Source organism: Eulemur rufifrons, chromosome 7 (genome assembly GCF_041146395.1).
Source record: "Eulemur rufifrons isolate Redbay chromosome 7, OSU_ERuf_1, whole genome shotgun sequence".
Classification (NCBI taxonomy): domain Eukaryota; kingdom Metazoa; phylum Chordata; class Mammalia; order Primates; family Lemuridae; genus Eulemur; species Eulemur rufifrons.
Window position 1 is genome coordinate 14,606,196 of NC_090989.1, and position 26,377 is coordinate 14,632,572.

General features: G+C 36.4%; 1 protein-coding gene and 1 pseudogene across 10 annotated transcripts in view; both read left to right on the forward strand.

The window, feature by feature from the left end:
* Nucleotides 1–26,377, forward strand: part of GRIK1 (glutamate ionotropic receptor kainate type subunit 1) — a 376,197-nt gene that overhangs the window by 92,526 nt on the left and 257,294 nt on the right. The window lies entirely within an intron of this gene.
* LOC138386142 (spermine synthase pseudogene) lies at nt 14,683–15,785 on the forward strand (annotated as a pseudogene).

A 26,377-nucleotide genomic window follows, 5' to 3' on the forward strand; every position in this document is an offset into this window, starting at 1 on the left:
ATTTTCAATTGATAGTGGAAATTTATTATAGCTATCATCATCAAGTTAAATATTACTCACTGTCCAATTTGTAGTAGCATGTGTACTATGCAATGTCATAAAAATTTAAATGCAGTCAATATAACTTTCTTATTTGCTTATACAGCTAAATAAAAAAATAAGAAAACCTAAATGTTGTATGAGATTTGCTAGATAGCTAAACAATGCTAAACCATCCAGATGTAAAGTTCAGTTCAGTCAACCATTATTATCACCCACTTACTAAACCACATTCTATTCCCATTTATTTGCCAAGCTAAATTTCCCATGTTTTTTTTTTCCCAGCTGTTGTATGTATTTTATAAAATTGTGGCTATCAGGTGGCTGTGTTTGGGAGCTATTTTCTATAGTGCATTATTTTTGGATTCAGCCTTAAGCTTTCTTGTTCTACACTGAGAGCTATCTTGATATGTCACCAAGAGAAAACTAGAAAAAAATGTCATTAAGTGTTCAAACACAGTGTAAAAAAATTTATTTTGAACCAAAACAATTACTGAATTTATATTGCAAGGAAACCATTGTCTCACCACTGTTAGCCCCTGTCAAACTTGGTCCATCTTCTGAGTGGTTGTTTGGAAATGATAGTTTTTATAGGTTAGATAGTGATTCCTCAGCTCAACTATGGGGACCTCCTTCGAAAGTGAATTTCAGGAATTCCAGTTGGATAAATAGCTATGGTTGTGCCTTATCCTACTCTCAATTCCAAAGATTCTCAAAGATGATGTAATATTAAAAATGACATATAGGAAAGACAAGGCTATTTATAGACCATGAAACTCAAACTTTCCCTTCTGATGCACTGTTAGAATGTGAAATGCCAAAGGGTGACTTTGTTTTAGAAGGATCTGACAGACAAAAGTTTTAATAGCCCCAAACACTTTGAAACTTAAAATCCGCTTTCCTAAAAGTCACATTTGTATTGCTGGTGAGGTAGGTCTTCCAATCTCATCTTTTTTTTTTTATTTCTTTTCTTTTCCAAACTGTAAGTTAGAGTAAACAGTAAGACAGGTATAAAAATATTTTCCCCTAAGTCACAGAATCATCTAATCTCAAGGTTGAAAAGGGACATTTTGAAATCCAACATTATATTCTTATTCTTCAATTCCCACTCTACACCATCTGGAATTCTACCCCATACTTCAAAGGAAGGCAAGTCCACCTTTGAGTATCACTGACTATTAAAATACTTCTTAATAACATAAGAATCTGTCTTCTTTAAGTTTACACCAATTTGTCTTAATTCAAGCCCTTTGAACTATATAGAACAACATAATTTCTTTCCACATGAAAATCTTACGTATAAGTAAGGCCAACTAGAACCTACCCTCTCGCCAAAAAGACTAGTTTTCTTCAGACTAAATGTTCCCAGTTTCTTCGACCATTCCTCTTAAGATATGATGATGAATTCTATCTTGGTTGCTCTCCCTACAAATTTACTCTAAATTTTTCTTGAAATGCAGGACCCACTGAGTATTACTTTGCTCCAGATATGGTCTGAACAAACAGAGTTAAGTGGGACCATAGCTTTCTGTATAATGGAGGAGGATCTTTGCATTTGTCCCCATGACTAGTGATTCAGACTAAATTTACTGTCAATTTGAATGCCTAAGTCTTACATCTGCCGTTTTCCCTTCCGTAACTGTCTTCTTGATTTTGATTTCAGGGATAAGATCTCACAATTATCATTGAAATTACATTTATATCTAGACCATCAAGATAGTCTACGAAAAATTTTAGATCCTACTTCTTTCATCTCATGTTATCTGCAAGTTTTATAGGTATTTTAAGTAACTTCATGTACAAAGCTTTGAATCAAACCATAACTAGAAAACTCCCTATAGTGTGATGTTGACCCATTAATTTGTACTCTTCAAGTGTAGTGGCTAAACTTGCATAATAATTTCCCTAAATGCCTTTTTCTCCATCTTATCCACAGAATACTTTGTGCTAAGTTTAACATAATTATTTAAAAAATTATTTCTTTTTTTGCTTTTTTCCTTATAGATTCTGAAATATTTAAATTTAACTGTGAAATTCAGATTCATAAGTAAGGCTGATTCCAGAAAAGACTAGTCATATATGGGAAAGCTGTCTGTTTTCCCAGATCTCTTCTTGCTGCAGCTCCCCCAGCCCCTACCTTGATGGTAGCCTAGTCATCTTGTTCTTCAGCTTCACAGTGCTCTCATGGTCCTACCTCCTGTGACTCTAACTAAATATAATCACATATTTATTGTTATTTGCACAGTTAGTTACATATATCAAGAAGTTGTTCCTTCTTGGATATATCTATGTAAACAAGCATCAGATGTTGTTCAAAGCCTTTGGGAAGGAAGTAAAGAAGTTTAATGTCAATCACTTATTTATTCCTTCACTCAACAAACACTTATTGAGCCTTTTCTAGGTGCCACACCTGTGCCAGGTACGGGAAACACAAGATCATTGCACACCAAACCTCTGAACTCCAGAAATTTTCCTTGTAAGGGAGAGAGAGATACCAGAAAATGTAATAGAGATGAACACATGAGGATATTAAAATCAGAAGAGATTAATGTTGAATTATGATTCTGGTTTAACTATAAAAAAAAACTGGAGAAAGCATATTCCATGCAGAAAAACATGTGAAAAAGATATAAAATAGCATTTAAGATTTATTTTTTACTTTCTTTTTATTTTAACATATTATGAGGGTACAAATGTTTAGGTTACATATATTATCTTTGCCCCACCCAAGTCAGAGCTTCAAGCATGTCCATGCCCTAGATGGTGCACACTGGCCCCATTAGGTGTGAATATACCCAGCATATCCACCCCACTCACACCTGCCCAACACCTAGTGAATGTTACTACTAAATGTGCACATAGGTGTTGATCAGTTAATATCAATTTGATGGTGAGTGCATGTGGTACTTGTTTTTTTATTCTTGTGATACTTCACTTAGTAGAATGGGCTCCAGCTCTATCCAGGATAATACAAGAGGTGCTAGATCACCATTATTTTCTGTGGCTGAGTAGAACTCGATGGTATACATATACCATATTTTATTAATCCACTCATGTATTGATGGGCACTTGGGTTGTTTCCACATCTTTGTAATTGTGAATTGTGCTGCTATAAACATTCTAGTGCAGATGTCTTTTTTATAGAATGTCTTTTTTTGCTTTGGGTAGATGCCCAGTAATAGGATTGCTGGATCAAATGGTAGTTCTACTTTTAGCTTTTTGATGTATCTCCATATTACTTCCCATAGAGGTTGTACTAGGTTGCAGTCCCACCAGTAGTGTATGAGTCTTCCTATCTCTCTGAATCCATGCTAAGATTTATTGTTTGGGGGCTTTTTGATAAAAGTCATTCTCACTGGAGTTCAATGATATCTCATTGTTGCTTTGATTTCCATTTCCCTGATGATTAGAGATGTTGACCATTTTTTCATATGGTTGTTGGCCATTAGTCTGTCTTCTTTTGAAAAGTTTCTGTTCATGTCCTTTGCCTACTTTTTAATGGGATTGTTTGATTTTTTCTTGCTGATTTTCCTGAGTTCTATATAGATTCTAGTTATCAGCCCTTTATTGGCTGTGTAACATGCGAATATTTTCTCCCATTCTGTAGATTGTCTGTTTGCTCTCATGATAGTTTCCTTGGCTTTGCAGAAGCTTTTTAATGTGATCAGATCCCATTTATTTATTTTTGTTGTTGCTGTGATTGCCTTTGGGGTCTTCTTCATAAATTCTTTCCCTAGGCCAATGTCTGTAAAAGTTTTTTCCAACGTTTTATTCCAGAATTCTTAGTTTCATGCCTTAGATTTAAGTCTGTTGTCCACGGTGAGTTGATTTTTGTGAGAGGTGCAGATACTGTTTCAGTCTTCTACGGGTGTCTATCCAATTTTCCCAGCACCCTTTATTGAATAAGGATTCTTTTCCCCAGTGTATATTTTTGTCTGCTTTGTCAAAGATTAGATGGCTAGATGAGGATGGTTTTATATCTGGGTTCTCAGTTCTATTCCATTGGTCTATGTCACTGTTCCAGTACCATGCTGTTCTAGTTACTATAGCCTTGTAGTACAGCTTGATGTCTGGTAAATTGATGCCTCCCAATTTGTTCTTTTTGCTTACGATTGCTTTTGCTATATGCCTACAGCAAAGGGTGCCATGTGCCAAAGTGGCTAGAGAGGAAGCAGGTGATGGATCATGAAGTACTTTATGCCTAAGGGAAGAGTTTGGGTTTTATCTCTAAGACTATGTGCAATTTGGAAAGTATAATTTTCTTGGCTCCTTGAGACAAAAACATAGGTTGCCTCTTCTTTCCTATCCTCAGCCCCTACCTCTGTCTAGGAAAATTTCAAAACAAGACAATAAGCTTCTTATCTTCTGCATTAGCAACAAAAATTATTGTCTTTTAATATAGAAAAAAGGTATGAACACATGACTCAGGGTTTAGCATAACATTTGTCTGATTTCTTATATCATGGGATTGGTGACTTTATGATAGTGTTTGTGTAAAGATATATGTTTGTGCATTATTATACACATATATATGCATTATTTAGCTATTTATATATACTTATCAAATTTTCACATTTATAAACATGATTCATGCAATGATAACAAATCAGAGATGATCTCATTTTTAATCTGAATCTAGCAGAAACTTTATTTAATATGCATTTTACTATAATTATCATAGTAATATTCCCTCTGTACATGTGGAATTTTCATAGAGCTGAATAAATTGGCTAGGAAAAAAAGAAGCTATACTGGATAGAAACAACCTAAAATCAACATCTGCAAATAAACCATGGGACATGTGTCTGTCTCCACATGTCATAAGCATTTCTAGAGATTGAGAATATGATATTGTACTTTTACATAGCTATTCCTTTCTTATGTGGCCCCCCCAAAACTTTTATTTCTCATGATTGGTTTTTTTTTATTGTATTAAAAAAATGAAGAAATAATACCATTTTCTCTTAAATTTGTCAGTGCTTCAGTTCAATTTCCTGCTGGTTGATTTCTTCTTTCTACTTTCATTTCTACGAGATTATGCTCTCCACCTTGCAAAGGGCAGTGCACTGAACGACTGAAATGAGTGTGCCAGTAATAGACCAGTGGGCAGTAGCCTGCCAGGTTTGGTGCCAGGAGTAACCCGCTATTTCTTTCAACAGGAACAGTTTCTCCCACAGCTCTCAGTCACCAAAGTGTGCCTGCTGCCATGAAGTTGGACAAGAATGAACATTCACGTGGTTTGGGAAAACAAATCTGCTGTTGAGGAACAGGTTACTTTGAGTCAAAATTATCTAAAACTACACTGGACCAAAATCACCGGGTAATTGTGAGCTCTGGATTTAGCTTTTTAAACACAATGACAAAATAAGAAATAAAAAGAAAGAGGAAATGATCATTCTTGCACATTGAGTTATTCTGAAATATGACTTACAAAGCAAACACCAGGGCAAAGGAATACCTGTGTTTACTGTCCAGGACCAGATATATTTATGGAATATAAAATATGCTTTCAAAGATCCTAAGAGGCTCTAAACTCCAACTCCTCTCTGCACCAGCTGTTTGTATACCTAGAATGTCCTCAACAAATGGTCAATTGTTTGGAGATGTGTGTTATCCTCATCTTGTCTTCTGATTGCGGGATTCAGAGTCTCTAGTGAACTTGCAAAACATAATTTTGTTCTCAAAAAGGTTTTGATGAGTGAATCTGATGGACAGTCTCAGAGCCATATGAATACATGTGAGAAACAAAGAAAAACAAGCAGAGTCAAAGCAACAAAACCTGTTATGTCATGATTTTACCCCAGAGCCAGCCATCTGGGGGCCATCCCTCTCAAAAGACTTCTGGGATTTCCCTCCTCTCTGACCTGTCCTGGGATGGGGATCCAGCCACCAGTGTGTGCGATCAATGAGCAAATAAATACTGTGGGAAGCTTCCAGGTGCTGTAGATTGGCAGGTTGGGTGCGTATCCACCCAATTTCAGAAGGGTTTGTAGGAGGCCTACAGAAGTACACAAAATACAGCAAGAGTAGAGTGAGCTAGAAGTGAGGCAAATGAAGAAAGGAAAACAATACTAAACGAGGGCTAAAAGTAGCCTAAACAGAGCATGCCAGCACGCATGGCATGCTACCTGTAGCAATGGTAATTAGAAAGAGCATAGAAAGAAACATTATGCCCACGGGAAGACTGAGTGAGTGTGAAAGTCAGAAAAGCCAAGCCTATGTTTAAGACCAGAGGAGGGAAATTAAGACAAGGGTAAGAATGATAATGACACTAGAAAAAAAAAAAAAAAAAAAAAAAACCCCACTACTATTTATTGAATATTAACTAGTGCCAGAAGCGCACTAAGCAATTTATGCACAATCCTCATTAAACATTCACAAGAACCATGAAGTAGAATTTTTATTCCTATTTCATATATTAGGAAGCTAAGAGGTGAAGAAGTTATGGGGTAGAGCCATGATGCAGGCTCTGGTCTGTCAGAGTCCCAGGCAATACCTTTGGCCACTCTTATAAAGCCAAGTAGGAGGTGAGGGGCCAAGTATAGACAGAATAACCAAGGAGTAAAGAACAAAGTGGGAGTGAAGAAAACAGATCCACCACAATTTCTCCAGTTGCTTATTTGGCTTTATCATTAGTAGTGATAATGGACTCTGCTACATAACTTCTTCCATTACTCAATGACCATATGACTATCTATCTATCTATACACATATATTTTAGAATATTGTCACTTGTGGTAAATAGTTTCCAAAAAAACAAATTTCCTTCCAAGTACCTAATTAGATTTCAGGAGAAATTAATATAGTTGCCCAACCCGGAGTAGAAAAAAATATCCAGTGGTTGTTCTAAAAATAACATTAAAACTGAAAAAATACTTGTTCATCAAAATTTATGATAATACTATTCGATTCCCCTAACATTTCTTTCTTCTGATTCATTCATTTAATTTTTCAGTAAACATATATTGAGAATCTACTCTGACAGCTCTGCAGCAAATCCCGTGCATAATGGAAGAGACCTATATGAGTATGTGTATAAAATCATACAAAACATTTTACATAAAATTAATGTTATACATAAAATTGTTCTTATGTGTATAAAATTAGGACTGCCGTAAATGCCATGGAGAAGTTCATAGTGCTTTGAAAGCGTATAATGGAGATTTTTTCATAATCACAGAAGTTAAGGAATGGCTTCCAAGGGCAGAAGTGTGTGATGTCAAATCTGAAGGCTGCCTGGGAGTTACCTAGCTGAAGGAGAGAGTAGGAGGGGAGATGGAATATTTCTACTTGCAGTCAGAGCATTTGCAAAAGTCCTTCTATGGGCAGGAGTACAGAGCATTCAAGGGACTGAAAGAAGCCAATGGGGCAGAAGGGCAGGGATGGTGGGTGAGGAAGCTGCAGAAGGAAAGTGGAGCCCAACCAGGCAGCACCAGGTAGGCTGGTCAAACATTTCTGTCTTTATCTCACTCCTTATTTGCATGGGTTAGGTACAAAACATTTGCCTCTAGTAAATTCTGTGTGTTTCAATGAAATCTGTAACCACTTCATTTTCTGATGTATTTATCATTTGCGATAAATGGTGGTAATGGAATATTATAGTACACACCTTAAAGGAGCAGATTTTCACCATAAGCATTTTTTTTTAAATCCCCATATAGACAGACCCATGGGAGGCTGCTTTTCTTCTTGTGTTTAAAATATCCCCTCCCAACCAAATGAATATGATAACCTTTTCTGTGATTTAGCTTCAAATTAATATCATCAATTTCTTTACATCTCAGTTGCATTACTTCACCACCTTGAATTCTTACATTTTTATCCTTATTAGAATTTATGTGACCATAAGACATGTCCCATGGTAGTTTAAATAATCATGTTCTTATCAGTATTTACAAGCTTGTAACATCTGAAGTTTATGAACTGAAATTATTTCTACAGCAGTAAGTTCTCTGAATTTTCTTTTATTTATTTGATGTTTATTTTGCACTTATGGAAAAGATGGAGCACTTCTTAGAACTTAGTGAAAATAGACTACAAAGAGATATACCAGGTTAAACACAGGCTGTGATCACAGAGACTGAGCTTTATGGAGCGAGCTTGTAATATCTTGCTCACCACCCTATCCTCAGTACCTCTCAGTATATATGATACATAGTAGTTCTTAAACAGTTATTTGAATAAATAGAAAGAAATTAAAAGAAGAGATGGAATGGGTTTACTACATTTTCTTTAAATCCAGGCTTGTTTCTGATTTGATTTGTTCTTTGTTTAATGTAAGAAGCTATGTGTGTGTGTGTGTGTGTGTGTGTGTGTGTTTAATGCTCTAGTTCTGGGTTTTATTTCCCATGGGGAAGACTAAACAAAACACACACACATACACAGAAACTCACACACACACAAACATAGACACAATGATAATTAATTCAGAACAGTGTTCTTGATTCATACATTTCCATGCTTGAAATGATTCTATGTGTAGATTTTCCAAGCCAGTGCTTTGCAATCATTGCCAGAAAAATACCCTATTTTAGAACATATGGTGTCAGATTTCACAAAATGATTCATATTTCCTAGGCCTTGTGTGAAAGTAGGTGTTTCTATTTGGGAATTACTGCTTAAACAATGAATATTTTGACAAAAGGCAGCACATTGTTTTCTTTCTTCCAGCACATCTCTTGCTTAGTTGGAAACTGGAGAACCAATTACTAGTGTCGTTATCCTAAGTACATTCTTACAGGTTTTTCTTCTCTGCGAAAATGTTTCCAGTCTTTCTGATTATAAATGTTCCTGGGTATGATGTGTGAATCAATCCTATCTGTGCAGACACAGCAGAATGAAAGGTATAATGATGTAGGAGTGAAGTGTCAATGAATAATTCATATCTGACAGCACGCAGTATTGAGTCCTATCAGGCAACATTGCATGGCAGAGAAGTTCTCAAAGGCTTCTTAAATTCATCTGCATCAACTCATTGTGTTTTTGCTTGGGTGGCAGAATTGATCATATAAAATGAGTGAAATGATACTCAGTGGCACTGCTTGCTAACACAGATAGAAAAATATGTAGCTGTCACCACCAAACATTCAATCACAAATGTTCATTGAGCTCCTACTTGGTTTCCATAAACTGTTCACTGTTGGAGGTTCTAAAAGAGTATATAATCCAGTGTCTTAATCCATAGAGCTTGCCACCATCAGTAAAGACACATAAAATAATTACATCCTGCTATGATGCATGTTATAAAGAGGCCCAAGTTGGCCTTTACTTCAAGAAGGCCTTGAAAAAAAAAGAAGATGGACTTGGGTAGCATAATATATGGAGTATATACCAGCACATAATGGTCCAGAAACAGGCTCCTCTTAAAATTAATAAATAGAACAGCCAGACTTCTCTCTTATCAGAGTCTCAGTGAGTTCATTGCAACATGTGGTAAGATACTTAGTAACATGCGCCTTTATTTTTACCTAAAGAACAACTTTCTCTGAAATTTAAACACAGCTGTGCAGTTTAATTTAGCCTCTTCATCTTTCTTGTATTAAGCTACATGGGAAATGAGTTCAAATCAGCCCTAGAAAGGTGAATTAATTGACTTTATGGTGATGGACTCCTGGAATTTTGGAAACCAGATTTTTAAAACTAAATTACAGTCAAGGGAACTGGTTTAAAGAATTTTCTCTAGAGTAAAACTGGTTAGGTTTGAATATTGGCTCTGCTGTATGAGCTTAGATAATTTTTAACACCATTAAACCCATTGCTCATCTGTAAAATGGAGCTAATCTTTAAAAACTATCATTAGGTGGCATAAGAACTAAAGAAAATAAATGACATAAAGTACTTGGCACCATCCCTGCCTTTTAGAAAGTGTTAAATAATGCCAAGTTTCCTAGGAAAGTACTGATTTATAATACTAAATTTAATTTAGCAGTACTTAAGTCCTCTTAATCCATGGGCTCACCTCTACCCAAATCACTTACCAAGGTTTCCAGGCATAAATGATCTGGGGCCTGTGGCAGTCTGTTATATCGGTGATCACTAATGAACCATGCCTCTTGCTAGTCATGCCCTTGTATCGTGCTCTCTTCTTGAATCTGCCCAGGTTCCCTAATTAACAACAGGAGGCAGAAAAGACACTGTGCCAATTTTAGGACTAAGCTTTAAAGAGGTCTGGCCGCTTCTCCTTTTGGTGTCTTGAAAGCCACAATCAACCATGTAAGAAATCCAGTTATCCCGCTGGAGACACCCTCTGTCTCACCAGAGGTGGGGCTGGGGAGGGGAGAGAGAGGGAGAGAGATCGTGAGGCTATACTATAGAGAGACAAGGTCAAACAACTCAGTGGTCCAGCTGATTAAAGCCCCCAACTGACCCTCCAGCTGAATACAACCACACAAGTAATCACTGGCAAGACCAGCAGAAGAACTATCCAGGTGAACCCAACCCAAATTGGGAATAGTGAGCAAATAAAATAGTTTATTGTTTGTTTGTTTGTTAAAAGACACTACATTGTGGGGTGTTTATTTGAGCAGTAATGGATAACTGAAGCAGGGCTATTTCTCTTCCCTTCCTTCATTCCCTACTTTTACCACACATACTTTTTAGATTTCTTCTCATATGCCCCATTTTCCCTGATCACCATTTGGTAGATCATAAAATCCTTTGTGAGTTGATCTAAAATGCAATTCTTGAGTCATTTACAGCATTTATGGTACATGTTAATTAAAAGATAATAGGATTCAAGGAAACCTGAGATGTCCAACTCACTTGCTGCAGTGGCTGAACATTATATCAAATATGGGCTTATGAGAGTCCTACAGCTTCATAAACATACAATCGCCTAAAACGTGTCATGCTTTTTCAACTTATATGAGTCATTATTGACTCATCATGGTTTGGGCATTGTAAAATGTTATGATATATATTTGTATTCATAAAAACTTCATTATCTATTAATCTCTTGTCCTGTTGGATTGTAGTATTCTTTAAAGTTCCAAGGATAATTTTCATCTAGAGCTTGAGTCCAAAGTACAATCTGCTTTAAAATGTGTGGTGTTTTCAGAATTAAAATAGCAACTGTCAAGACCTAAATGTAAGAATTTTAAATGTTGAATTTTAGTGTATCTCTTCAGCTTTATTCTCACTGCATTTCTTTATTAAGTCAGGCCTTTCTGATTCTAATTAACCAGTTAAGCAACTATAAATATAGTTAATTTTTATTGAAGATGAGTTTGAATAAATTCAAAAGTTTATCAAAAGGAGTGATTGTTTAGCCTCATGATCTAGCTGAATCACTTTAGCACAACAACATGGTTTAGGGCAAAGGCTACTTAATTTGTTCTTGAAGTCATGAGTTCCTATAAGAATATCCCTAATTTCAAATATGTTGGACTATGTAGAAGATTTCAGATTTATCACTTAGGCATATATTATAATATAAGCAATTGATCCTTCTATTGATACTCTGAAAATATTATCTGCTGGGATTTGAGGATTGAGAAGTAGTCAAGTCCCTCTATCCCACTGTGTTAGGGTTCTCCAGAGAAACAGAACAACAAGATAAAATTAATCTCTCTCTCTCTATATATATGTATATATGTAAATATATATATTTTTATATATGTAAATAGATATCTAATTATATATATAGATAATTGGCTCAGCAATTATGGAGGCTGGCAAGTCCAAAATCTGCAAGGATTGACTGACAGGTTGGAGACACAGGGAAGAGCCAATGTTTAAGTTCAAGTCTGAAGCGCATCTTGCTTCCTAATTCCTTCTTGCTTGGGGGAGGTCAGCCTTTATTCTATTCAGGCCTTCAACAGATTGGATGAGGCTCACCCACGTTATACCCATTATAGACAGCAATCTCCTTTACTCAGGGTCTACTGATTTAATTGTTAACCTCATCCAAAACCACCCTCATGGAAACATCAGTATAATGTTTGCCCACATATCTGGACACTGAGGCCCAGCCAAGTTAATACATAAAACTAACCATCACACTCATCTTGAGATCTGAGCCTACTATGAGATAGTCTCAGGTACCAAATAGATGAAGAGTAACAGTAGTGGTGTTTGAGCAGAGGTCATGGCTTAGAAAAGTAACCAAATGGACTTCCTATTACTCAACATTCCCACATTAGTGACCAGTGTACAAACCTTCACCCAAGAATCTTGTTATGGGGATGAAAGAAGACTGCACAGAGTGTGGGAAGGAAGACAGGCCATGTGCCTCACACTTTCTCAGTCCTACTATCTCATTTCACCACCTTCCTCTGGAGAAGTGAAGTGCTTGTGAAATCATAGAGGAGACTGCAAGTTACTTGTTGAAATTATTCTAAAAGGAGCAGAAATTCGTATTAAATAAGATCAAGCAAGTTTGTGTGGGGAGAGAGAGGATCACTCCCTAAATTAGAATTCAAATAAGATGTTTCAGAACAATTCTGGTTTCAGATCTAAACAATCATGATCCAGGTTCTGCCTGCATGTACATTACAGACTTAAAAATTGTGTAAAGGGTGCTATTTGGAAGAAACCCCAAACATATTTCTTAAAGTTTTCTATTTAGACCAACACTTCTTTTCTCTAAACATAATGTGAGATTTTGATCATTCTTATAGCTCATATTTTTCTTTTATGTGATCTCTTAAAATGATTCACAGAAATTTAAAAGTCCCACTAGCAAAATAGCCCATCATGATCAAATTTAGCTGCATTACCCTTTTTAACCAGAAAGCTAGTAAAACATCATTTGTCACCATTTTATGTAATATTAACATATCCATATGCTATTCAAAGATATACTATATCATCTAAAAAAAGTATGCAAATTCCTGGAATATTTTTCTCTCTAAAACCATAGTTATCAAGATCATGTACATATTTTTGATGTGTTTGTTTCTTGTTTATCTAAGCTATGTTTTGGGTTGTGTGACGTGAAAATACTCTTGCTTGCTTTCTTAACATTATCACCAACTTCTAAATCACCCTAGTCATAGTCTCAATATCATAACTCACTATTGTTTTAAAACTTACAAATACAGCATAAAGTCTTCCTTCCCTGCTTTTTAAAGCCTTTGCTCTTGTAACTACAAACTTCAAAGGTTTCTAAAAACTGTGTAACTTTTTAAACAAGAATTCAAGAAACACACAATATCTTTTTCGGGTTCTTTGATGACTCTCCACATAGGAACTGAAGTATTCTTTGATAATCACTTAAACGATAAGACTCTCCAGCTCTAACCTTTAATCATTTATTAAAATAACTCATTCTTCCCACAGTCCTATATTAAATATTTGTTTTATAATTGGAGATACTAATTTCCAGTTGTCTCTAAAATACATCCCACATCAGACCACATCTCACCATCGTCATCACCCAAGTCATGATCACCCTTCACCTGGGCAATTGCACTCTCGTCCCCGATCCTATGCCTCTGACCTTGCCCTCTTTAGGTGTATATATTCTCCACAGAGACATCAGTGGGATCCTGTCAAAGTGGACTGGTTGTCATTTGTCTTCTTATGGCCCTCCATAGTCTTCCCAATACTAAAAATAATGGGCAAATCTTTATCATGACCTAGGAGTCCCTGCACAATCTTGATCCTCTCCTTCTGAATTTATACACAGTGACTTCTCTCTACTTTCACTTTAGTCTCTTAGGCTTACTTGAAGTTCTTTTAACAAGACCAGCATGCTCCTGCCTTTGTTTAGTGAGTTCTCCATGCAGGTGACATCTGAGCAGAGATGCCTTTTCTGAATATTCTACGTAAAAAATCATCTCCTTGTTCATTTCCCATACACTGACCTTTCTTTTTGTCCTTATCACCATCTGATATTTTACGTATTTAACTTTTTATTTTTATTTATTTATTTTTTGTCTCCCTTAGTGAAATGTAAGCTTCATGAGAAGAGGATACTTGTCTATTTGTACACTGTGGTAAACCCTGAATGTGAAACAGTGCCTGAGGTATGGGCAGCACTCATAAAAATGTTTTCAATGAATGAATGATAAATAGAAGATGTCTTAGAGGCTCCATTCTACTTTGGAATAAAGGCATGTACATAAATAATTATTAGATGGTATGATAAGCATGTTTATGGTGTATAGAAGAATTGCAAGAAGGAACATAGGCTTGGAAGAGCTGGAAAATGTTCCAAAAAGCAAAAGATTTTTGAGTTTAGAGATAAGCCAAAGTTCATGAGGCAGGAAATGGCACACATATTAAAGAAAGAGCATAAGGCAATGTACAGAGAGCTTGAAGACATCTAGCACCTTCAGGAAATCATAAGTCAGACAGCACGGTTGGGATATAGTCATATTAGCCTGGCTTGGAAGAATAACCTTGGTCAAGTTCCCTAAAATTTCCCCCCTTCTATGTTCTTTCTTCCATTAGTAAATCAAAAGAAAAATCACCTCCACAACTGATGGTCCTTGTGGCTTTTTAATTCCAGTTTCAACACCTTGTGCAGCACTATGCTAGGCTATTTTACATATATTCACATTGTTTATTATATGTATAATATATAAGTATATTTATACAAATTAAAATTTGTAAATAGGCCGGCTGCAGCCTGACACCCCGCACGGCCCCCAGTCTCCCGCGGTCGCCTCCCCTAGGCCCGGCACAGGGCCTCGCCTCACTATGGCAGCAGAACCGCACAGCACGATCGATCGACTTCGTGCTCAGCGCCAGAGCTGATGGCGAGACCATTCTAAAAGGTCACCAGTCCATTTTCCAGGAGCAGGAGATGGCGGAGTCGGTGCATACCAGGCAGGACCACGGCTATTTAGCAACCTACACAAACAAAAACGGCAGCTTTGCCAATTTGAGAATTTACCCACATGGATGGGTGTTATTGGACCTTCAGAGTTACGACAGTGATGCACAGAGCAAGGAAGAAATCGACAGTCTTTTGAACAAAGTTGAAGAAAGAATGAAAGAATTGAACCAGGACAGTACTGGGCAGGTGGGTGAAGCGATTACCACCCACGGGTCGAGGAGGGACCGTCCACAGACACTGGCCCACCGCTGATGGGCGCCTGGTTGAATAGGACATAGATGAAGTGGTGTAGGATGAAGATTCACCTTATCAGAACATTAGAATTCGACACCTGAAGCAATTTGGAAATATTCTCAGCTTAGTGGGGATGTTAGTTTGGTAGAGAGTGACTTGGGGTCTACCAGGGCCATCATGGGCAGTGGCAAAGTAGATTGCACTGGCAAAGACGTACTGATTCTGGAAGTTGGAGAGGGGAGCATAGGATGTGAAATAGTCAAACTGAAACCAAAGACGGTCACCATGGTAGAGATTGACCAAATGGTGGTTGATGCATGTAAGAAATAAATGTGAAAAACGTGCATTGATGTCTTAGACAATCTTAAAGGAGACTGGTATCGGGTTCTAATAGAAGACTGTGTTTCCAGCACTGAACAGGTACGCCAAAGAAGGGAGAGAGTTTGATTATGTGATTGATTTGATGACTGTTCCAATCTCCACGTCTCCAGAAGATTCCACATGGGAGTTTCTCACACTGATTCTTCACCTCTCAATGAAAGTACTGAAACAGGACGGGAAACATTTCACACAGGGGAACTGTGTCAATCTGACAGAAGCCCTGTCACCCTATGAAGAACAGCTCGGGCGCCTGTATTGTCCTGTGGAATTCTCGAAGGAAATCGTCTGTGACCCTCCATACTTGGGACTGTGGGTATTTTACACTGTGTGGAAGAAAACTAAGCCTTGAAGATGAATGTCCCCAATCATGTGTGATGCTAATCACCTTCCTGACCTTCATATGCTGTACATGACATCGAAACGAGTCAGGCAATTGATTGTGAATTTCTTAAAGTTTTCTTTAGTTGTTATTTTTAATTTAAAAAAGCAAATGGAAAATGTATATTTTGATGAGCTAGGGTGTTATTTTTGTTGAAAGTCAGCTGAAGGACAGTTAGACAGCACAGAGAAGACTGAGAAATGCACTGACCCCCTAGAATGTGATTTTTGTTTTTATTTCTATGTGGGCTTTTTTTTGTTTGTTTTGGTAGACCTTCAATTTGGATGTTTGGAGGAATGACTATCATTGTTTTGTTCTGGAGGGAAGTTCTTGTTGGTGTTTCTTTCCCCCAAAATTGCCTTAGATATTAAAATTTGGTGCTTATAAGAATTTAAAAAAATGAATAGTAATGCTTCAGTTAAAATCACAAAAGAGACAAAATAAAATAAAATAAAATTTATAAATAAATTTATCATAATAAATATATAGGTATATAAAGATAAAATTTTGAAAGATTCTAAATCTTTCTGGTACTATCTTCATTCTCACCATGCTGCAGTAACAAATGAGCTAACAAATATATTAGTGTTGTTTTTTTCTTTCTATATGTGTGTGTATATGTATGTGTATATGTGTACTGTGTGTGTGTGTGTATGTACCTCCATGGTCATAAAAATTATACACAGATATATTTATATACATATTTATGTATCTACAAATATGAAGTAAATGTTACTCTGTCACTTTCACATATTTTATTTCATTTTAGCATCACACCACTGAATTAGCTGTAGTCAACCCTATTTTATGAGTGAGAAAACTGGCAGTGATGTTAAAGCAGCTTGTCCGGAATCAAACACCAAGTAGCAGATCCAGGTTTTATGATTTCAAAGTCAGTGCCCTTTTCTTAGGTCACAGCACCTTCTCATCCTGTCATTTCCCTAATATTGTGGAACAAGTGCATTTTATTGATGTAGTTAAGAAAGAGACATGGCCATTGCATCAAGAAGCATTAGATCAGGCTAAGTATGATTGAAAACTCAAAGAGTAGCAAGTTAATCAGTATAGAGGCTTATTCTCTTTCATATAAAAGAAGTCTAGTTATAGGATGCTTTGGTGCCTCACAGTTTGAAGAACTTAGGTTTCTTTTATCTTTGTGCTGTATTGTGTGTGATTTTATTCTAAAGGTAACCTGCCCCAAGATAGCTGCTACAATTCCAGATGGTCCATCTGTATACCAGCTCTGAAGAAAGAGTAGAATCTCTGCATTTTCAGATAATTCCTAGAAGATGTGTATACATTTGCTTATTTCCCTTTGGCCAGAACTTTTCATATAGTCACAGCTTGTTGCAAGGGGTTGGAGGTGAGGGGATCATCTATTCTGGGCCATCATATGTCAAGTGAAAAAAAATTGGATTCTATTTGCAAAAAAAAGAAAATGAAAATTTCTATATTGGAATCAAGTAAAATTCTCTGCTAAAATCGTGAGACAGCTTTGGACTATTCTCATTAAACAGAATATTACTTAGCATAATGGCATCCACGTCATTACAATATTCAGGTGACAAGAATGTACAGTCATGGGCCAAATCAGTTCTACCACCAGTTTTTGTAAATAAAGTTTTATTGAAACACAGCCATGTCTATTTGTTTACATATTGTCTATGGCCACCTTAGCACTACAGTAGCAGAGTTGAGTAGTTGGATTAGAGAATGTATGGCCCACAAACTCTGCAATATTTATCATATGACCATTTACAGAAGAAGTTTCCTAATGCCTTCTCTAGATCAGTGGGCTTGAATTTTTTAAATAAACACAAATATTTAAAAATTGCCTCCCAACAAATAAGAGAATCTCATTACATGTACAGTTAACTCTTGGAAAACACAATTTTGAACTGTGCAAGTCCACTTATACATGGATTTTGTTTTCAATAAATATATTGAAAAATTTGGAGTAGATAATAGGTAAAATGAAAAAACTTGCAGATGAACTGTGGCCTAGAAATACTGAAAAATTAAGAAAAATTACACATGTCATGAATGCATAAAATATGTAGATACTTGGTCTATTTTATAATTTACTATCATAAAATATACATAGAACTATTATAAAAATTTAAAATCAATCAAAATTTACACAAACATCTACAGAACATACATGATACCATTTGACCCAAATGCCCACCAATACATGATTGGATTAGTAAGCTATGGTATATGTGTACCATGGAATATTACTCAGCTATAAGAAATAATGAAGATACGACATCTCTATGGTTCTCCTGGAGAGAGTTGGAACCCATTATATTAAGTGAAGTATCCCAAGAGTGGAAAAACAAGCATCACATGTACTCACCAGAAAATTGGTTTCCCTGAACATCACTTAAATACACATCTGGGAACGACACCAATCGGATATCAGACTGAGGTGGGGGGTGGGGGAGGGGATGGGTGTATGCCTACACAATGAGCGCATTGCACACCGTTTGGGGAATGGTAACGCTTGAAGGTGCTGACTCGGGAAGGGGGCGTTGGGAAGGGAGGGATATATACCTACACGATGGGTGCAACGCGCACTATCTGGGGAACAGACAGGCCTGGAGCTCTGACTTGGGGGGAAAGGGGGTACATGGACAACGTATGTAACCTGCAATTCTGTATCCCCCATAACAATAAGATGAAATAAAAAAAAAAAGAAAAAGAAAAATGTAAACAAACAAAAAGATGCAGTATTAAATCATAACTTAATAAAATTAACTATAATACATCCTATACTACTGTGATAATTTTGTAACCACCTCCTGTTGCTATTGTGGTGAGCTCAAGTATTGCAAGTATCCACTTAAAACACCATGTGAGGCCAATCATCTCTGCATGAGCAGTTCATCTGTCTAATAAATTGGATATCACAGTAAAAAGTGATCTCATGTGGTTCTCCCATATTTTTCATCTTATTTAGTGCAATACCTTAAACCTTGAATAACACCATGGAACCCATACGAAGTGCCACTAGTAATACTGGAAGTGTGCCCAATAAGGAGAGAAAAGTCATAACATTACAAGAAAAAGTTGAATGGCTTGATATATAACAGAGATTAAAGTCTACAACTGTGGTTGTCCACCATATCAGACAGACTACCCATCTTGTAAACAGATGATTTAAACTTATAGTATTGATAAATACAGTATAGTATTTTAAATGTATTTTTCTTCCTTATGATTTTCCTAATAATATTTTCTTTTCTCTGGCTTATAGTAAGAATACAATATATAATACATACACAAAATATGCATTAATCAACTATTTATGGCATGGGTAAGGCTTCTTGGCCAACAGGAGGCTATTAGTGGTTAAGTTTGGGGGCAGTCAAAAGTTATATGTGGATTTTTGATTCCACAGATAATCTGTGCCCCTAATATTGTGATGAGTCCCAACTTTATGGGATATTGCTCAGAGGTTTCAAGTAAGCGACTGAGCTGGTGATTTCAAATGCTATGGACTTAAAAATTGTTATTATTCTCCTAGCATTCAAATTGTGGCACATTCCCTTACTAAGTGGGTAACCTTGGGCAAGGTTTTTGACCTTCCTGCACCTCAGTTTGCCATCTGTAAAATTGGGATACAAATCATCATTGTCTATGAATAAGTCAATTATTGGATGCAATTCACTTAGATCAGTGCCAGGCACATAATAAAATTCAATAACCATATCAATTATTATTCTTCCCTACTAAAAAATGTTTATGGCTTTAATTCAATTAGCACCAGAGGGAGAACTACAACACACATAATCCAGAATTTTTCAACAAGCAAATGGGCTACAGTAATGTATTAATAACAATGATGCTCATTGCTGTCTTGCGGTGATTTTCCTGCAACCCTAATCAACCACATGACATCTCCTGCCCATGATTTCTGGTCCTGTCTTTTTTTCCTCCCATTCTGCCATCTATATTTTTTCCAGTATATCTTTATAATTTTCCTCAGAAAAGGAATTCTAGTTAGAATTTCTCAAGAAACTTCTCAAGTTCCCATTTCATTCTTCATTATAATTAAAAAATAGTACATCAAATACTGCTGACAGATCAAGAAAGATAAATACTGAGAAATGACCAATGGATTTACTACAACAGATGTCATTGGTGATCTTCAAAAAAGCATTTATAGTGAAACGATGGGAGTGAAAATATAATTGGTTTGGAAATGAGAGCAGGAGGAAAACAATTGAAAGAGTGGGTTTAGATACTTTTGCAAGGATTAATTGAATAATAAATGTTAAGCGTTCTAGAGTGACCTCTACATGTGTGCAATGGATTGATTACTGCACAGCCAATGTTTTCCTCTCTATCTGGGATGACATATGCCAAGCCCCACATACAGCATCTGCCTTATGATGAGCATTCTGTATGGCAGTTTGCAGTTGCCATTAATCTTTCTTAAAAGTTCTAGAAAAGACAGCTTTCTTTGATCACATCTTCTTTCAAATATTTATATTTAATGTTAAAAAACAAAATTCATAGCCTCTGCTTTAGGCTCATTCTGGCCTTGCTCTGTGAGCTACTTTTTGAACAAAGACCATCAAATCAGTTTAAGAACTTGACAGGGTGAAAGTGCAGTGAGGGGTGGGAGGGTGTGTTGGAGGGTGGTCCCTGTCATCTGGGTCAGGATCTCATATGTAAACTTGACCCCTTGACCTTGTTTGCCCTATTTGAAAATTTAAACTCTTCTCTTAGCTTTTATTTCAAGTACTCTTGGCTGCTCCCTTTAAACCTCTATCCTCAAAATTGCTGTCATATTTTCTCCGGGGGAGGAAGAATTATGTTGACCTTATAAAAGTTAGTTTTATATCCTCCATTTAAACCTAGAGAATGTGTGGCCCATAACCCACTATCATCCATGCAGACAAGCTATACATTGTTCTAGGGCTGAATGCAATTTGATTGGAAATAACCTCAATAGTGAACTCCAAATATCGTGCTATAAAATAGAAACAGAAGAAAATGAAAACTCTCTCTCTCATACACAGACACACACACACACACACACACCATAGAAACCATGCTGGTAGCCCTATAATTTGTCATTTCTGATTTTTAATTTGGTTCTGTTTTTGAAATAAACAATCTTCTAACCATAAATACTGCGAACTTTATGGTAGTATTTTTCTCTCCTGTATCTCAAGGCACAAGTGCTTCTAAGCAGCCAGTCTTTAGGCATAAACTGCAGCGTGTGAGAGCTTTAAGCTCATTTGAAATGGAAGTGGTGTTTGGTGAGATGGGAAGAAGGGATGCATTTTAAACTAATAAATAATCATCACCCATGCCTACTTGGAAAATAGCTTTCTTGTTGAATAATATTTCAATATATAATATCTTGAAATGAGATTGCCATTACTAATTTAAGTGTAGCTTGCCATATAAATCCTGCAAATATGTACATACATGAGACCTAAATTACTCTCTGGGGCCACCTTTTCCTGCTTAAATTACCTTAAGGAGAAACCCATTTAGGTGAGATTAGGGCCAGTTAGAGGGATAATGACCAAAGCAGAGCACGAAGTCTTTGCACTTGGTGACTTCCCTCTTATGCCAGACTAGTGAACAAATGCTCCTGACCATTTTCCACATTCATAGGTCAGTTTTCTTAGTGACTGGTGAAGACCCAGAATTAAAATGAGGTTAGGTTCATCCAAACTGTGACCCATGCTACATAAGAGGCTCCTAAACTAATCTACTGTGTCACTGTATCTGAATTTCAATCAGGAGGAACAAATCTCTCAGAATCCTTGTGTATGCCAGTGGTATTATGCTGACCTTTGCATTACAAACAGATACTGAGAAAGAAATCCCAGGAGCAGGCAATATCCATTAAATAACAATTATGAAAAGCTGTTTGCCTTTTGGAATGGCTTTTCCCATAATGAGGATATGACCAAGTTGGGAGGCTGAAGAGTGGTGGGACTCATGTGCAGTTTCTAATTCTGAATTAATTCATGTCTCAAATGAGAGAGAAATCCTCAAAGCTGGGCCAGGGAGAGAAAGTCAAGATGGCCCAGGGGCCTTTCTTAAGGCCAAAATTTTTTTTTTGTCTTTTTTTAATTTTAGCATATTACTGGGGTACAAATGTTTAAGTTACATATATTGCCTTTGCCCCACCCGAGTCAGAGCTTCAGGGATGTCTGTCCCCTAGATGGTGCACCCCGCACCCATTAGGTGTGAATATACCCATCCCAGAATTTATATAGAAGAGGCCATGGAGACAATGCTAAGAGTCTAGAAGAATTAGACTAAAAATCTGGCTTCTTTTCTTCATGAGAAATTAAATCATTTGGGTACCATTCAGTGTGATTTTTGTTGTGTCTGGGTCACCTAAGTAAATTCAGTTTCATAAATTGTTTTGTCTTAGAAATTTTTTATTGTTTCTGGCTATTGGATCTGGCCAGAAAATGTTATGTGCATGCTTTTACATGTCTTTTTTAAAAAATACATATAAAGAATTCTTAGGCGGAACTATATGGAATGGCTGGGATTCAACCATGTTTAACCTTTAACACCAATTACAGGGTTTTCCCTAACAGTTTCTATCCTCAGAACACAATCACCATGTTGTCCAAGACTCTAGACTTGGGAGTTAAATGGTCCTGAGTTGAATCCTAAAAATCTGGTGTCTTTTCTTCATGAGAAATTAAATCATTTGCATATGATTCAGTGTGATTTTTGTCCTGAGTTGAATCCTAACTTGGTCCCTAATGAATTATGTAACAAATTATTCAACATTTTTGACTCTATTCCTCATCTGCCAAATAGGAATAATAATGCCTAAGCCACAGGGATAAGATGAGAGAATATGTGTAATGCTTACCCTACCAAGCATTGGGCACATAGCAAGTCCTATATAAATGAATCTATATTTATCATTCAGCTTTTGCTGCAGCAATAAACAACCCTTAAATCCCAGTGGCTTGCAACAGCAAACATTTAATTTGTTCACATTTCATGATGACTGCAAATCAGCGGTGATTTTTGCCAGGTTGGGCTTGGCTCAGTTAGTTTCTCTGTGACTACTTTGAATGTGCATCCTCTAGAGCATGCTGTTGGCACAGTGGAGAGCAGAAACTTGAGAAGGGGATAAAACCCAAGACGACCCAAGTGTCTACTCAGAACCAGTATTTCACCACTTCCACCTACCTGCCATTGATCAAAAAGTCACATGGCCAATCCCAGCCTCATCAAAACAAGAAAGAATGTTCTGTCTCTTGGCAGGCAGTAAATAGTTAGGAACAATGATCTAACATACATACTAATAATTTACTACTCTTAAGGGATAACCATGGACTTATAAAATGTCAATTTGGATGATATTGGGCAATAAGGGATAGTGTACTTTAATCAATTTCAGTATCCATAATTTTCACTCTATAATTATTATTTTTCTTTTATGAGTATTCTTATGTACTTGTGGGCTTTTATTTATGCCATGTGTTGCAATACAGTCATTACGCTTTTTGATGCACAAATTGCACCAAATTTGACCAGATAAAGTTTCATTAAGTTGGCCCCTGTGCCCTTTAGATGTAACCACATCTTTCTTTGAGCACTTCTTTACTCTGGCATAAGATGTTTCTGGTATATATATATTTTAGTGGATACATAATAATTGTGTATATTTATGGGGTACATGTAATATTTTGATATATACATACCATGTATAATAGTCAAATCAATGTGTTCAAATCACCTTGAACATTTATAGTTTCTTTGTAGAATCTTCCCTGCTAGCTATTTGGAAATGCACAATATATTGTCATTAATTATAGCCACCCTACTATGCTATCAAACACTAAAACTTTTTCCTCTTATCTAACAGTATGTTTATACCTATTAATCAACCTCTCTTCATCATCTTCCCACGCCCTTCCCAGCCTCTGGTAAGCATCATTCTACTCTCTACTTCCATGAGATCAACTTTCTTAGCTCCCACATATGAGCGAGAACATGTGATATTTGTCTTTCTGTGCCTGGCTTATCTCACTTAACATAATGATCTCCACTTCCATTCCTATTGCTGTAAATGACAGGATTTCATTCTATTTTTATGGCTGAAGAGTATTCCATTGTGTATGTGTATATATACACCACATTTTCTTTATCTATTCACCTATTGATGGGCACTTAGGTTGATTCCAAACCTTAGCTATTGTGAATAGTGCTTCAATAAATATGGGGTACAGATATTCTTTTGATATACTGATTTCCTTCCTTTTGGGTAAATAACCAGTAGTGGAATTGCTTGATCACACAGTAGTTCTATTTTTAGTTTTTGAGAAACCTCCATACCGTTTTCCACAGTGGCTGTACTCATTTACATCCCCACTAACATTGTATAAGAGTTCCCTTTTCTCTGCATCCTCACCAACATTTGTTATTTTTTACCTTTTAGATAATAGCCATTCAAACAATGGCAGCTCATTGTGGTTTTGATTTTCATTTTTCTGGTGATCAGTGGATGTTCAACATTTTTTCATATACCTGTTGACCATTTGTATGTCTTATTTTGAGAAATGTCCATTCAGATCCTTTGCCCATCTTTCAATGAGATTACTTTTTTTTTTTCTTTTGAGTTGAGTTCCTTGTATATTCTGGATATTAGTCCCCTGTCAAATGAATAGTTTGCAAATATTTTCTCCAATTCTACAGGTTGCCTCTTCACTCTGTTGATTGTTTTCTTTGATATGCTGAAGCTTTTCAGTTTAATAGAGTCTCATCGGTCTATTTCTGTTTTTGTTGCCTGTGTTTTTGGAGTCTTAGCCATAAAATCTTTGCCTAAACCAATGTTCTGGAGTGTTTCTCCTATGTTTTCTTCTAGTGGCTTTATGGTTTCTGATCTTATGTTTAAGTCTTTAATCCATTCTGGGTTGATTTTTGTATATGGCATAATTTTTATACTATAATAATTATTGTTATTTTATTTGTTATTATTTTTAATAATTATGGGTATATACTAGTTGTATATCTTTATAAGATAAAGGTGATATTTTGATACAGGCATACATCTTTATAAGGTATAGGTGATGTTTTGATACAGGCTTACAATGTGAATTAATCAAATCAGGGTAACTGAGGTATCCATCACCTCAAGCATTTATCATTTCTTTGTGTTAGGAACATTCCAATTCCACACTTTTAATTACTTTAGAGTATACCATAACTTATTGCTGATTATAGTCATTTTGTTGTGCTGTCAATTCTTTCATGTACACTCTGTAATTATTGACCAGTGATAGCTGTTGGACATTTTAAATTATGCTCATAGCAATAATTATCATAATAATTCAACATTACCTATGATACCCATTCTTTTTATAGATAAACTTTTGATAGGTACTCTTTTTATAATAGTATTTAAGAGTGGAGAAGGGAAAATTCATAGATTACCCTTCTTTAATCAGTGGTAACTCTAATTCTAGAAGAAAAATAGTACGGCAAGAAGAACAATGAATCATATAATGAGACCAACCCACCCCTACTTGCAGTATCCTATCACTTCCTCAGTCATAATCTCCTTGAATAATTATAACAGCTCACATCAACTGAGCATTTTTACAATATGACAGATACTGTGCTAAGCATTTTTTTAAAGGGAGGTTTTTCTCATTTGAAAAATTCTTTATGAGATATCCAACACAAATATCCCAATATACAGATGAGAATGTTGAAGCGTGGAGAGGTTAAGTGACATGCCTAAAGTCATGCAGTTCGGAAAGGACAGGACGAGGTAGTTGACTCCAGAGCTGCCCACACTCTAGTACCTCCTGTGGAGATATGAAATAATCCTGATATCCAAAATGCATTGACCACTTATTATGGGTGAGGTATTATTTCCATGCATTAATTCATTTAATCATCAAAACAAGCTCCTAAAATAGTTGTGATCATTATCCCCAATTTCACAGATCCAGAGAGTTTAAGTAACTAGTTCAAAAGTGCACAGCTGGGTAAGTGTTGGAAGCTAGCCTTGAAACAAGGCTTTCTGGTGTCAGAGTTTACACTCATAGGCTTTATGCATTCTTGCCTTTACAAAAAAAATTGGAAAACTTAACCTCAAAATGCCCACAATCACCCTACATCCTACAGCCCACCAGGCTTACCATCATTTCAACCTATCTCACATCCAAAGACTTTAAAGATGAGTTCCTATTTCAACTTATTTTCTCCCTTTGCCTCCAAAGTTATTTCCCTCCTGTCACCATAACAACTCACAACCTGCAATACACAGTCAGAATCCTTATCGAGAGAGGCAGAAGGGAAACGCTTTTGATGTATCTCTTCAGGGGTCCTCTCTGACATCTTTATCTCCTCCTAGTGAACTTTGGGCATCCTGTGATCTACGATGCTGCCAATTAGGCTGTAAACGGTGCAGCTGCCTCTGTGCACTCCCGGCTCATGGGAACCCAGTAGGACATCTCTCATCCATATGTGTGCTCCCCCAGCACCCACGATCCCAAAATCAGAAAAGGAGGAGCATCTAAGTTACACAAAAAAATATATACAGTATAAAT